General features: G+C 47.9%; 1 long non-coding RNA gene across 2 annotated transcripts in view; it reads left to right on the top strand.

Moving 5' to 3' along the window:
• The window catches only part of LOC140918181 (uncharacterized), a 62,843-nt gene that overhangs the window by 48,898 nt on the left and 1,495 nt on the right, over positions 1 to 12,450 (top strand). For both annotated transcript variants that reach the window (XR_012161102.1, XR_012161101.2), the window contains exon 2: positions 9,234 to 9,436. This is a non-coding gene — a long non-coding RNA (uncharacterized LOC140918181). The remainder of the gene's footprint in view (positions 1 to 9,233; positions 9,437 to 12,450) is intronic.

Raw genomic sequence — 12,450 nt, 5'->3', positions numbered from 1 at the left:
ATTAGTCTCTAAGGTGCCACAAGTCCTCCTGTTCTTTTTGCGGATACAGACTAACACGGCTGCTACTCTGAAATCAGTTATAGGGCATTTCATTTCTCTACTCTAGGTGCTTATGTGGCTCACATAACTAACACCGGAGTCCGTCCCAAGTCTTGGTGGATTTATCTTTAAAACACCTCCACCGCGCACAAAAGTATTATTATTATTCCCACTTTACAGATGGGGAACCTATGCACAGAGCAATTAAATGACTTGCCCATTGTCACAGTGCAGCGCTGGCCCTTCAAGAGGGCAGCAGGTCGGTGACCACCTCATGCCCCATAAGACTGAAGAGACATAAGACTTGGGCCCTAGAGGGAAGGAAAGCGGGAGAGTCAGGTGCAGCTGAAGGCTGCCTGAGAGTCCAAGAGCTAGGAAGCAGCAAGGAAGTGCTGGCAGGAGTTGCTTAGGACTGGAGAGAGCTCCAGGAAACCCAGTAGAAAGAGCTGAGTTTGGATGGGAGCTGTAATGAAGGTGTTCGTGAGAACTGAGCAAAGCAGGGGATTCCACATGTGCAGAAGGCTCAGGTAGTGGCCCCTTGGAAAAGGGAAAATCCAGCTATATCGAGAGTAGCTGAGCCTTGAAGCAAAAGGGCTACTGAAGGAGAGTGGATCCCCTGAGCAGGGGTAGGACTCACAGGCAGGGAGGTCCAGAATACTGCTGGAGGAGGAGCCATACAGACCTGAGTGAAGGGCTGCAAGGAGACTGGTCACGCTCTGTCTGGCAGAGGGGCCTGGAGAGTGGGGTCCTGGATCAGGGACCAAAGGAACAGGAAACAAAATGCTGCTATTGACTCCGGGTGGGTGACTTGGAGGTGATGTCCCGGGAAAAAGGAATGGAAAATGCTGCTGTATTTGCATATGCTTGTTGTGGGAGCTAGAGAATGGTTTTACTGCAAGGCTTTGAGGGAGTGACTGCACTGATGTATAGCAGTAAAGAATGCCCAGAGGTGGGCTTTGTATTGGACACTGAGAATCTATGTTCCTTTCATGGGTGGAAGAAAGGGGAAACTGAGGCAGGCACATCTGTTGTGTCATGGTCTGAGGTAGGAGCATGCCTTATGACACCATGGTTGCACCATCAAAGCTAGGAATTGAAGGCAGATCTCCTCAGTCCCAGGCCAGCATCTTAACGACAAGACCATCTGTCCTCCTCTCTCTTCACCTGGCACTTTATTTTTTTGGCTGGAAAGGCCCATACAGCTTTGGGAAAAATTGAATTTGTGCACCTGTATTGATAGCTTCACCCAATCTCTGTCCATCGAATTCACTGCGTGACCCTCCTTGTGGAACTCTACTGGTGGACAGTACATTTGCCTAACTCCTTTGTACTCCATTTTATCAATCCAAGTAGGTACCAATATGCACTATCTATGGTGTTAAGACATGTGGGTGGGACAAAGAGTTAAGCATATTACGTCCTTTATGTTTTTTATTATTATTGTTATATCGTAGCGTCTAGCAGCCCTAGTCATGGCTCAAGCCCCATTGTGCGAGGTGCTGTACAAACACAGAACAAAAAGACGGTTTCTGCCTCAAAGAGCTTAAAATCTAAGTCTAAGACAAGAGACTTAGAGATGGGGAACTATCAAGAAACAATGAGACAATTTTGGCCAGCAAGGATATTGGCCAGGCAAAGATGAACTTGCTCTGGAAGGAGAAAGGAAACCAATGGACAGATTCCTCTTCTCCTGAAGGGTGTGAAACAGTGTAGGGAGAACAGCAAGATGGGGAGCTGGAGAATTTTATGTTCTCTGCATACTCACAGAAAAGTTAGATACAAATATAAAATACTCTTTTGGCACTGCAACATAATGCTACTTTTATTCTTAGCCTCCAATATGATAACACACAGTAACTAAAACCCCAGAGAGACAAAGCAGGCTGCTCCATAAAGCAAAGAAGTACAATTCACCCCACCTTGCTCTCTGCTGGCTCTCTGCAGACAAACTGATCACACACTTCCCTACGGAGTCTCCTAGCCTGCAAGCAGCATCAGGACCTCCCCACCCCATACACACATTACACACACACATTGTTAAAGTGACAGCTTGCAATTCCCACACAGTCCGCAATATACCACAGAGAGGAAGAGAAATCGCTCCACTGTGCAGTCCATTTTCACACTGCCTCTGAAAGCCTCAGGACAGCGCTGGCTTTCCAGACACATCGAGTGGCTTCTCTTCTCCTTCCCCCTTTCCCCTTCTCTCTTTCTCTCTCTCTCTCTCTCTCTCTCCTGTTACCATTCCGCTCTTCCTTCTCTCTTCATCTTTCCCTTCTGCCTTGTCCCATTTCCCTCCCATCACAGACTCCGTGCTCTCCCCCTGCCACTAGGGGCTAGCACTCTCCTTGCCCTCTTGTCCGTGCTACAAGGGTTTCCCTGAGAGGCTCCCGCGCTGCGCCTGTACGTTGACTTGCTGAGGCCACAAGGGCAAGCTCCTCTCCCCTCAAGCGGATGGATCAGATACGCATCATTCCGGCTCGCATTCCTCTGCTGCTCTCTCCGGGGACCCCCAGGTTGCAGTAGCAGATGGTAGCTGCAGGGGCCCGGTGACCTGGTAAACTGCCATCGGTCACTGCCTTCGAAACCCAGTGAACGCAGAGATCTGTGTTTATTTGTCTAACACAGTAGAATCGGCTCATTTTCTCTAGGCCTGCTCCATTGGCAGGACTCAGTACAGAGGCGTTCATACTTCTATGTCTAGATCATGCAGCTTATTCCCAGGGCAGGGAGCCTCTGTTCCACAGCCAGACTTTCCCTGGCCTGGGAACATTCTGTGAAGTTCAGCAAGGAAATGGGCTTCACAGGTTCATGGTAGCTACGGACACCCCATCTGTGACCTCCTTCTCCTCCAACCTCTGCCACACACACACAGCAGGGATTAAAGGAGGCTGCACATGGCTGTGTATGGGAATGGACTGGAAATGCCCTCTTTCTCCTGAGCGTGCTGTTGATATGTTCCAAAGGACACCAGTATATAGGGAATTGCTGTCACAAAACTGCGATATGGCATCTACCTTCTCCCCCCATCTCTCTTTCCCTCTCCCACCCACCAAACTACATCTCAACCATAAAGGAGGATGTAGCGTCCATAGGCAGATAATCAAAAGGCATTTGTCAAATATTCCAATAAAATGGACGTGTGGGGAACAAGAATGAACCCGTGGTCCTGCTGTGAAACCCTCCAGTGCTAGGTAAAGCACTTGTAGGAACGTAGAGTTGCTCTGTGATATGTAACGATAAGGAGGAGGTCACAGAACTAAACATTGCACAGTGTCTTAAAAGGGAATGGATAATATAGGTAATAAGAATTTTTCATTATTCATGCTAAATAAGGGCTATCAAATCTCATGGTTCAGGGTTTCATCTGAATTTTCCAGCCCCTTCAATGTTCAGAATGGCACAGAGGCATTATGGAGTTATTTTCCTTCCTCTGAAAGATGCTAAGGCAGGAATGTACTAGACCTGATGGACTCACTGTTTGGTCTACTATGACAGCTCCTATGTCCTAATTAGAGCTGGGTGAAGTTTTTCAAATGGAAGCTTTTTTCGCTGAAGAATACAAATTAGAGGCAACCGAAACTCTTTGAGACTTTGTGTTGAATTCACCAGATGGTTTCAGTCGGAGGGGAAAATAGTCCCAAAAAACCGAAACATTTGTGTCAGCGTTTTGAAACGAAACATTTTGATTTTTCGAGTCGAAATGACTCTGCCTTTTGAAATTTGCTTCTGTTTCATTAAAGTTGTTTAACAGGATTAAAAAAAGGTAAAAAGAAAATGAAACATTTTGTTTTGGGGTGAACAAAATGGTTTGTTGGCCCCAAAACTACATTTTTTTTCAACATTTTTCAGTTTGCAAAAAAAAGGTCAACTATTTTGTTTCGGATCCACTCCAGGTGAATTGTGTATGGTTGTTCTGTTTAGCTGGGGAAATGAAAAAGCAATTATCTGCACAGCTCTAGTCCTAATATAAATGCCCTAATTCCGGCAAGATGTGGTAACTGGCGATTCCTTCCATAGGCTCCCCTGGCTTGTTACATCCCTCAGTTGACTCGGTATCATTAGGTTTAGAGTTAGTGTGATAGCAGGGCTTAGAGTCCCATTGTGATCTGCATGCACAGGCCCTATCCCAAAGAGCTCACAATTTAAATAGACAAGACAGACAAAGGGTGGGAGGCACTTGGGTATATGCTGTACGGGCAGCTAGATCCTCTGCTAGCACAACTCAAGACAACACCACTGAAGTCAATAGAGCGACATCCATTTGTGCAAGCTGGGGATCTGGCCCATGGACTTTGCTCTAGGAGTAGATTTCACATAGATCCTGGGCACTGGCTGAAGAAACTGCAGTTTTGAGGAAGAAGGAAAATGGGACACATTCTGGAGCAGGGGAGGCATTGGCATGGGTTCATGGGTCAGTCATATCATTGCCCAGAGATATCATTGAACCCAGGGAGCCAAACCTGAATGGGGCTGCAACTCCATGTGCCAGGTTGCAATGGCACTCTCTCAAATTTGGCCCAGCTGCCCCTCCATCATGACGGAGGGGTGCCTGGCCAAACCTGAGTGGTGCTCTGACCTTTTGCGCCAGGTCACAACCCCCAGAGCGGGATAGGAGCCACCGCTACAGAGTGAGTGCAGGGAAGGTTTGCTCTCCAGTCCCTTCCCCCACCCCTCCGGGGCCTCCCTTCGACAGTGGGCCAGGATTAGGGATGGGAGTGGAGGGAGCTGCTGGGAGTGATCCCTGGACTACAACACAATCTCGTGTGGAAGAAGAGCGTAGCATAGTGCCCCTTTTGAACAGGGAGGTTCTGGAGGGTGTTTTGCAATCCTTGCCTGCTGCATGGAGAGACCTAGGCTGAATTTGGAACATGGCACCAGCATGACGAAGACTGTGCGAAGGGGAGTGATTTTTCCATTGGAACCGAAATGCTCTCATAGCTGCAAGACAGAGGAGCTCAGTGTCTCAGTTTGTTGCTTAATTAATGATAAGGTTTATATGGTTTTCTTTAAAATAAATAAACAAATAAATTCCCCCTCCCTCAGCCTCCCCTGGGCTAGTGTGGTTCTGCAGGCCTGCTGCTTTCCTTCCTCCATCCCCCTCCCCCACAGGACACACTAGCTGGCCGCCCTCCTCTGCAGGCAGATGTGGGCTTCCCCAGGGCCCTAGCCCACATATCAGCATTGTCTGCTGTGGGAAAGGCCAAACCTGCTGCAGCTAGGGCCTGACAATGTTTACAGCTTAGAGGAGGAAATATCCAGTGTCACAGTCAATTCTGTTAGCTTCAGAACAATGGTCCTGCCAGTGCACCACAGCTCCTCGGGAGCTGCACCTTCAACGGATATGAGAAGCACGTCTCCCCTTGCTCTGTCTTTCATAGGTAGGAAGCAGCCAAGTAAATAAACAGCAGCTGCTTGTGGATTGGATATAATTGGATCTCGATAGTCATTTTGCATTCTCAGGGTGGCTCATTATGGCATCCAGGTGGGTAGAACTGAATATAGTGCTCACTGAATATAGAGACTTGGGGACAAACCCAGTGTGAGTCTGAAGTACCTATGGTGGCTGCAATGGAGTTACTCTGGAGTGACCCCAGTGTTACTCAGATCAGGACCTGGCCCTCAGGTTTCTTCTAACAGAGCCATCCCACCAGGTTAGTAGTGGCGTAGAACAAAATCTATTATTTTTTGACAGAGATGGGCCAGACCTACAAAACTGAGACCTGGGTCTTGAATACCCCAAAGTTCAAGAGTGTTTGAGTCCTGGGCTTGAGTTCAGCCCATTGTAGGCAAAGGGCTTGCTAGGAATTTCAGCTCTGGATCTGGAGTCAGAGACTGCCCTGCTCCCCCAGACTGTGTTGGTTTTCCCATCTGGGTGCTTTGGTTCAGGCCTATCTCTAGTTTGCTAGGACTCAAGGTTTCCCATTGCACCTAGTTTCAGGTAGTTAGCCACTGGGAGTGCCGTGACTGCATATTGCAATGCAGTAGCCTTTGTGTGGTTAGCAATGGCCCATGCTGTACATAGCATTGGATGTTAGGATCTATTTTGTAGAGACAATTTATTATCTGATAAAGCCCGCCTTTATTGTGGGAATGGACTCTAAGATATACTAAAAAAGAAAAGGAGTACTTGTGGCACCTTAGAGACTAACCAATTTATTTGAGCATGAGCTTTCGTGAGCTACAGCTCACTTCATCAGATGTTTACCGTGGAAACTGCAGCAGACTTTATATACACACAGAAATCATGAAACAATACCTCCTCCCACCCCACTGTCCTGCTGGTAATAGCTTATCTAAAGTGATCAACAGGTGGGCCATTTCCAGCACAAATCCAGGTTTTCTCAAAACCTGAGAAAACCTGGATTTGTGCTGGAAATGGCCCACCTGTTGATCACTTTAGATAAGCTATTACCAGCAGGACAGTGGGGTGGGAGGAGGTATTGTTTCATGATTTCTGTGTGTATATAAAGTCTGCTGCAGTTTCCACGGTAAACATCTGATGAAGTGAGCTGTAGCTCACGAAAGCTCATGCTCAAATAAATTGGTTAGTCTCTAAGGTGCCACAAGTACTCCTTTTCTTTTTGCGAATACAGACTAACACGGCTGTTCCTCTGAAACCTGTAAGATATACTAGGTATTTTAGACCCTACACAGTGCTTTAGCAGTTCAAGCCCAGAGTTTAGCATCATCAGCTCCTGAGTTCTAATTCTACCACTGTCTATGGCATTGCCCAAGTCATTTATTTCATAGGGTCTCCAACGCTTTTCAAAAAGTGCTATGTGATCTTCAACTTCTTCATGCCCAGCCACCAGCACAGGGTGAGTGTATCACTAAAGGTCAAGTACAGCACCTCCCTGACTGCTGTGCCAGCACTGGGTACCAGCCTAATCCCACTATGGAGCTTGGACACATAAGGCAATCAAGTGGTCCTAAGCGAACTGCAGCAACATGGATTAAAATGGGTTTTAGGGTGGGGATTAGAACCAGTTAATTTGGTGATGGGATTGCACAGTAGCATTTGCTAATGTCCAGTAATCCAAGGTCTCACTCTTATGTGGCTCCTGGAGGTGCAGTGGGTGAACATACAATGCTGCCTCTTGAGGCCTGGGCTCTGGTCCCAAGTGAAAGGAGTTTGGTGGTCTCTATCAAGCCCTGCTCAGTAGATGTTTATCCCCATCGCCATACAGGTTGGTGCCTCCCTTTCAAATGTACAAGAATTCCCCAATCTCACTCTCCAAATTACTTAGACACCTACAGAAAGGGGATTCCCATAAATATGAACAAAGAAAGGCAATTTTCCATCCCACATGCCAGCACTCTCCCTGGGCCTGTACAGAGCCAGCTGTCTCCCAATTCCTCTGCATCTGATCATTCTCCTGTTCCTTCCCCATACCAAGGGGAACCTGGCCCCCACCATAGAGCTGCATACAGGGCTCTGCTGCTGCTGATAGAGCCCTTCCTGGCAAGAGCATGAAGCTGTTCCCCTGACAAGGGCAATGAATCACCCTCTCATTCCAACAGGCTCCCTCTCCATAACACACCTGCCACGCTTTAGTCTGGCCTTCCCCTTGACAAGTTTTTCTCCCTCCCGTTGATAGTGGCTCTTTTCAGCCTCTGTAAAAGGGGCCTATTGGTAGCATGATGGATTGCACCTTATTTCAATATCAATGCGGGGGGACAGACTCTGTGTGGAAGGCCTGAGGCAGCCTGTTTAGCCAAGGTTTGTTAACAGGATCGCCCTCCCACCCTCAGCCCCCCTTCACCACCACCTCTTCCTTTGCACAGAGAAGATGGGAACACAGGGCTGTGACTGATTCCATCTTCTGGAAATCACTTTTCTAACGGCAGGTCAGGGAACAGAAGGGGTGTGTGGGTGTGTGGAGCTGGGGGGAGAGGGGGGGAACTGGGTCTCTTAACAAGATTTACTGAGGATTGTCCAAACTGAGTGCAGGCAGAATGTTAACATCAAGGCCTTGTCTGTGGAGTGTTAAGTCCAAAGGACCCCCACTGTTGCTATGGTTTCTCCTTTTCCTCCGCTGCTTTAAAAAAAAAGAGAAAGATAATCCTTTCTTTTCTCTTAGCCTTTCATCCTTCCCCTTCCAAGTCAGTTGCTTTTAGTTCTCTGTCAAATGCAGCAATCTCTAAAGGAGCCAGAGGGTGCCATAAATTCAGCTCTCTCTGCGTTATCCCACTTAGCCCACCACCCCATTTACCTGGGGCCTTGGTTACTGCACATTGTCCATGGTTTACGGTCCTCAAACTAGGACAGTTCTCAAGAGTGTTCTCCTCCCCCCATCCCCCCCAGTGTCCCTGAGCTAGTGAATGAGGCCAGGAAGAGGGGAATCTTACCATGCAAGCTTCCTCCTCCTATACTGTATATGCAGTCTTCATGCTGTCTCCATGCCAACCTCACTGGAAGGAGATGCATGCTTTCAACGAGACAGAATGGCGGCACATCAAACACGACATTAACATACACGCATGAGAGTGTAACACCGGTCAGTGTGAATTGCGTGTCCTATTCTGTGCTGATCTGCAGACAATTTGAGTCTGTTTCAGCCCCCAGCTACAGAGTTGGGCTGTCTAGCTCTAGCTGCTCTGAATGCTGGAGCCCCTGACTTCACTCCCAGGTGTGTCAGCCAAGATGATGGTCACCACAAGAGCAAGGTGAGAGAAGCTAACCAGTACTAGGATAAGCAGCACCAGCAAGGCATTGAATTCTCTGACCTGTAAGGTCTGAGGCCTGCAGCCACATTAGGACAGCAGCAGCCATGAGCCAAGAGGCAGAAAACCACATCCTTACATTCCATCTAAATTATATCAAAACAATGTGATATGGAGCAGTTAAGAAGGCACCCCTCCTAATAGTACCCACCATCACCAGATAAGCAAGGAATCTCTTAAAATGTTTAAAGAAAACTTCCTTTGATAGCATTCTATCTGGCAAGGAATCGCTTATCAACAGTTATGGGTGTGAAAGATCTACTTCTTTGTTTTTTTACCTTTATGGTCCCTACTTCTCTATTGTTTATCTGTCTGGTTTCTGTCTGGTTTTTTATTGTTTCTGTCTGTTACATAGCTAATTTTGCAAGGTGTAAATCAACTAAGGTGGTGGGGTATGACTGGGTAAAGAATTGTTAGGATTGATCAAAGAATTATTTTGTAAGACTTTGCTAAAATGATTGGTTAAGGTACAGCTAAGCAGGACTCAAGTTTCACTATATAAACTGGGGTTCAAAAGGAAGTTCTTTGGAACCTACTTCAAGGGACAGCCCCAGGATCAGAGCTGCTTGACCTCAACACCCTATCAGCCACACTGTGCCGAAGCTGGAGTCTCCAGATGACCTGATCCTAACTGGCCATCAGGAAACGTTTCTCTGCCTTATTGGGAGTGGTGAGCATTATATGCTTAGCGTGTGATTTCTTTTTTGGTAACTGTTAATAAATAGAGGTTAAGGATATTACTGTGTAAGGCTCTTTCACTGGTAAAGGGCCTCGCAAACCTGCAGAAGAATACTCCCGGAGCCTAAGAACTGAGTATGGGTGGGTACTTAAATTAACCAGATTATACCCTGAGCCCTAGGGAGCTGGGTACAGGTAGGTGCCTTTCACCCCAGGAAAGGGTGGGGGTACCTAAATCAACCGGGTTATGCCTTGAGCCCTAGGAACTGTGTAAAGGTGGGTGCCCTACAGTGTGCAGGTAACAGACCATTGCACAAATGTACAAGTCCATCACAGAGCTGGCTCAGCCTGGGACAGCTGCAGAATCCATCTCAGTGATGCCAATGTCATAGACTCACCATCTTCTTGGCTCACTGGCAGTAGCACTAGACCTGCTGACCTATTGTCTCAGCAGCTTGCCCTAGGCTACAGACAACACAAACACTACAATTTCAGCACCTCTCTCCTGTACCTGGAGGGTACTGGCAGCATGATCTCCGAAAAATCAATGCTACCAACTCCAGCATCTCACTCCCTCAGCAGGGGCTGTCGGCAGTATCGGATCAGAGCCTGAACCAAAAGAACTGAGAACCCCACTGAGTGAAATAATGAAGAGTGTTACTAATTCTGCAGCCACCCATTCCTGGCCTGTAGGACAAACCCCCTTGAGCCACTCAGTCTGACATTACCTCAAGGGGCATTTTGAATCATGTCTATGTCTCTGGAAAACTTAATGAAACCACAAAGCCCAGGAGACTCTTTGTCTCCTCCCTCTCCCCCAACAAGATTTAATTCAGTTTCATGTCACTGGTGAGAGGAAAAGGCAAACAGAGGGGGAGAGAAAGCAGCACAAACTGTAAAAACAGTGAAGGAATCCTCAGCCTCTCAAGAGAGCACAAGAATGGAAATGAGGTTCTAAATTAGGGAAGCACCAAGGGAAAAGTCCTCGTCCCGCCCCCGGCCCGTCTCCCCCTCCTGAGGCTGAGAAGTGAGTCCCTCCAGACAAGGTCAAGATGATCTGAAAATGCTGAGCTGCCAGCTGGCCCTTCTTCATCTGCAATACCTCAAGTTTCTCCCACTAGGGATCCTGTTTTATACTGTATCTCCCATCTCGTCTGCCAGCTAGCCTAGTTTTCTCCTTAGGATTCTGGGTCAAAGGCTGCTCTCAGGTACACTGGGGTAAATCTCCAATAAACCCACTTATGTCTATTGACTCTATTGCCTTAAGCAGATTTCAGTGGAGTTGCTCCAAATTTACACCAGAGTAACTGAGATCAGGATCTGGCTGATAAAACCTTGCCTGTAGAATCTCACTGTACTAGGGATTTTTTTTTTTTTTTTTTTTTGGTGGCACCAGCACTGGGTTTTGATGCCCCTGAGCATGGTATGGCTGATTTAATCCTATTGAGTTGCTTGGTGTTCCATCCCACGGCACTGAAAGGTCAAACCCACACAACATGGGCTCTTCTCATTCCTGCTTACCAAGGGAGGCAATCCTAACTCACCACCATGGCTGAATCTTCAGGTTTAAGCCCAGTTAGAAGTGAGCCAGCTTGGCTTTCTGGGCCCATTGCTCTTCTCTTTCACACCGGTGGCTTCAGTGGAGTTACTCCTAACCAATGTCAGAGAAGACCTGACCTCATTGCTCCCTGTGGCGGAGGCAGAGCACAGCCAACCAGGCAGGTTACATTTTGCCATTGTGCCCGGGAGCTCACAGTGACTGCACACAGCCCTTTATATTGGTACCTGTTGTAGGTGTGCCTTGTCAGCACCAGTTGTGCCAGCTCCTGGTATGACCTGCCTGGTAGCTCTCCGTAGCTGTATGTTCCCGAGCGCTCCAGGTTCGAGCCATCAGAATTATGCAGCACTGCAGTGTTCCATCACTGTTAAAAAGCACAATGGCCTGAGTGGCATAGGAAGTCCCCACAGTCTGAGAGCGAGACTTGACTTCTGTTCTGCTTAGTAGCAATGCTCCCATGCTCACAAGTGTGTGTACAGGTTATAAGAGGGGATGGGAGCCAGGAAAACTGGGTTCTATTCCTGGCTATAATACTGACTTTCCATGTGACCCTGAGCAAGCAACTTAACAGCCTTGAGACTTGATCACCCATGGGGATAATCATCGTTGAGCTGTTTGTCGTCTCCAAGCCAGTGGCTTTTGATTCTGTGGCAAACACAGAGCTCTCTGGCCAGAGGGTGCCATAAATTCAGCCCCTTGCTGCGTTACCCATGACCCTCTCTATCCCATCCGACTGGGTGCCTTTGCTACAGCACATCTTACCTGGCTTATGGCCCTCAGACTAGGACAGGTCCCAAGAGTCCAGGGCCTGAGCAGCAGAGGGCCAGGGCTGTAACCGCAAGCCTTCAGAAAGGCTAGATCTTTTGGTACCTTCCTAAATCAGATCGTCAGTTGAAAGTCCCCCTGTAATGGCAGGATGCAATAATGATTAGGGTCAAGCGGAGTTTTCCTTTAAAAGCTTCATCTGTCGTAGGTATCTATATGGCCTCCATCATCATAGTGTCTGAGCACCTCACAATCTTTAATGTAGCTATCTTCATGTAGCAGGACAGTGCTACAGCCCACATAAGGAGCTCAGGTACAGCGACATTGTTACTGGCCCAAGATCACACAGGGAGTCTGCAGCAGCCAGCAGAATGGGGAACAACTGAGCCCAGGAACCCCAAACCCCAGGCTAGTGTCCTAACCGCTGACCAGCCTGCTAGCCCTCCTGTCGGGCTGTGACCAGACATGGTGTGAGGGGCTGCAGCACAGAGTGGAACGTGGCTCCTCATCCTGATGTGTTTCCTTGGGGCTGATGAGGTGAAGGCTTTGCTTAGATTGTGTTTGGATTCAGCTTCAAGGTTGGGATTGAGCAAATGTTTGACGATCTGCCAAACTCTTATTTATTATGAAGGAGAGCACTCCGACACCCATTATAAAGCAGAGCCTTGGGGCCGCTGGTGTGA

The sequence above is a fragment of the Lepidochelys kempii genome, chromosome 10 (assembly GCF_965140285.1).
Source record: "Lepidochelys kempii isolate rLepKem1 chromosome 10, rLepKem1.hap1, whole genome shotgun sequence".
NCBI classification, from domain to species: domain Eukaryota; kingdom Metazoa; phylum Chordata; order Testudines; family Cheloniidae; genus Lepidochelys; species Lepidochelys kempii.
This window is presented reverse-complemented; position numbering and strand designations above follow the sequence as displayed.